This window comes from Hylobates moloch, unplaced genomic scaffold, assembly GCF_009828535.3.
Source record: "Hylobates moloch isolate HMO894 unplaced genomic scaffold, HMol_V3 SCAFFOLD_7, whole genome shotgun sequence".
NCBI lineage: Eukaryota > Metazoa > Chordata > Mammalia > Primates > Hylobatidae > Hylobates > Hylobates moloch.
The window spans coordinates 42,305,611-42,308,363 of NW_026652282.1; the positions used below are offsets into that span (position 1 = coordinate 42,305,611).

The 2,753-nt window shown below is 46.2% G+C and overlaps 1 non-coding gene across 1 annotated transcript; it reads right to left on the bottom strand.

Annotated features, from left to right (window-relative positions):
• Positions 1-1,670: 1,670 nt before the first annotated feature.
• On the bottom strand, positions 1,671-1,774 carry LOC116812383 (small nucleolar RNA U13). The gene has a single exon (XR_004370683.1). It is a non-coding gene; the product is annotated as a small nucleolar RNA U13 (small nucleolar RNA).
• Positions 1,775-2,753: the final 979 nt, after the last annotated feature.

The window sequence follows — 2,753 nt, forward strand, 5'->3', positions numbered from 1 at the left end:
AGCCTGGATGACAGTGAGACTCTCTCCTTTTAAGAGACAAGGTCTCAATCTCTGGTCTGGGCTGGAGTGCAGTGATGCAATCATAGCTCACTGCAGGCTCAAACTCCTGGGTTCAAGTGATCCTCCCACCTCAGCCTCCCAAGTAGCTGAGACTGCAGGTGAGAGCCACCATACCTTCCCTGTAGAGACAGGGAACTCACTAAGTTGTGCAGGCTGGTCTCAAACTCCGGGCCTCAAGTCATCCTCCTGTCTTAGCCTCCCAAAATGTTGGAATTACAGGTGTAAGCTACCTTGCTTGGCTCCTGTCTCTTAAAAAAAAAAAAAAAAAAAAAGATATACACCATGGAGGCCGGGGAAGGTACCATCTGTCTCCTGCTGTGCCCATTAGTTCCATCAGAGATAAATAAATGCAGTTTTACTTATGTTTTAAAATGTGGTCCAGGAGTGATGGCTCACACCTGTAATCCCAGCACTCTGAGAGGCCGAGGCCAGTGGATCACCTGAGGTCAGGAGTTCGAGACCAGCCTGGCCAACATGGCGAAACCCCGTCTCTACTAAAAATACAAAAATTAGCTGGGCACGGTGGTGGGCGCCTGTAATCCCAGCTACTCAGGGGACTGAGGCAGGAGAATCACTTGAACCTGGGAGGTGGAGGTTGCAGTAAGCCGAGATCACGCCACTGCACTCCAGCCTAGGCGACAGAGTAAGACCCTGTCTCAAAAATAAATAGGCCAGGCACAGTGGCTCACACTTGTAATTCCAGCACTTTGGGAGACAGAGGCGGGCGGATCACGAGGTCAGGAGATCAAGATCATCCTGGCTAACATGGTGAAACCCCGTCTCTACTAAAAATACAAAAAGTTAGCCAGGCGCGGTGGCAAGCGCCTTTAGTCCCAGCTACTCAGGAGGCTGAGGCAGGAGAATCGCTTGAACCCAGGAGGCAGAGGTTGCAGTGAGCCGAGATCACGCCACTGCACTCCAGCCTGGATGACAGAATGAGACTCCATCTCAAAAAATCAAATAAATAAAAATAAATAAATAATAAATAAAATGTGCACCAATTTTAAGAAACATGTTAAGTAAATAATGTTCATTTGGTACATGGATATGGCAAAAGTGATGGTTGTATTTGAAGTACTGAAGTCTACACTACCCTGGCTTTTCTCTTGTCATATGCATATGTTTTATGTGTGTGTCATATATAACATATATAATACGAAATACAAATATATTTTAATATATACCCTCCATGTTAAAACTTGGGAATTATGAAGAAAGTATCACAGTCTTTGGATTTCTTTTCTTTTCTGTTTTGTTTTGTTTTTTGATACAGGGTTCCACTCTGTCACTCAGGCTGGAGTGCAGTGGCACGATCTCGGCCCACAGCAACCTCCGCCTCCCAGGCTCAAACGATCCTCCCACCTCAGCGTTCCGCAAGTAACTGGGACTACAGGTGCCCGCCACCATGCATGGCTAATTTTTGTGGGTTTTTTTGTAGAGACAGGATTTCACCACGTTGGCCAGGTTGGTCTCAAACTCCTGACCTCAAGTGATCCGCCCACCTTGGCGTCCCAAAGTGCTGGAATTACAGGCGTGGGCCACCGCTCCTGGCCGGATTTCTTTTTCTTTTCCAAAAATGACATTTAGAACCATAACCTTTTTTTCCCTCATGTCAGATAGGTAATGTGCCTGTGCTGTAACAAGGTTGGAGAGAGGCACGTCTCACACATGAGCATGAAAACTGAACCGCCATACTTATGAACCACAAAAGGGTGGGCAGCTACCATCTTTATGAAACAGTGTATTGCGGAGAAGTCAAAAGGAGAATTAGGCTATGAAATTATACATCACACACCAACTTCAGAGAATGGGCTTTTGTGGCCATGGCTGTGTTTTGAGCACCACCTGGTTAGCAAGCTGGAACTCAAACCAGTTCTCTGAACTCCAGAGTTAGAGTAGCTTACACGATGCTAGGTACTGAGAAAACCATACGGGATGAGAAAAACATATGGTAATGGTAACAGAAATTGATTCATTCCAGTGTTCACACAATGCAAACATGCCAAAGGAAGGACTCAGCCTGAACATATTTCCATTATGATGTAATTCCACAACTACAATCTAGTGTCTACACTTTTCTTTCCTTTTTTTTTTTTTTTTTTTTTTTGCGACGGAATTTTGCTTTTGTTGCCCAGGCTGGAGTGCAATGGCGCGATCTCAGCTCACCACAACTTCTGCCTCTTGGGTTCAAGCAATTCGGAGGGATGCCTCAGCCTTCTGAGTAGCTGGGATTACAGGCATGTGCCACCACGCCCAGCTAAATTTGTATTTTAGTAGAGACAGGGTTTCTCCTTGTTGGTCAGGCTGGTCTCGAACTCCTGACCTCAGGTGATCCGCCTGCCCTGGCCTCCCAAAGTGCTGGATTACAGGCGTGAGCCACTGCGCCCCGGCCAGTGTCTACACTATTACAGGTGAGTAACAAAAACGAATATTATGTAACATTTCAATTCAGAATGTTGCCCTGTAGTGTTAAAAACGGAGTAGGGGGGAGATACGTGTATTTACCAGGGAGGGTGAGATATTTATTTTATAGTGTTTAAAATGAAGCAATCCAGCCAGGGGCAGTGGCTCACACCTATAATCCTAGCACTTTGGGAGGCCAAGGCAAGAGGATGGCTCGAGCCCAGGAGTTCAAGACCAGCCTGGCCAACATGGTGAAACCCTGTCTCGACAAAAAATACAAAAATCGGCCA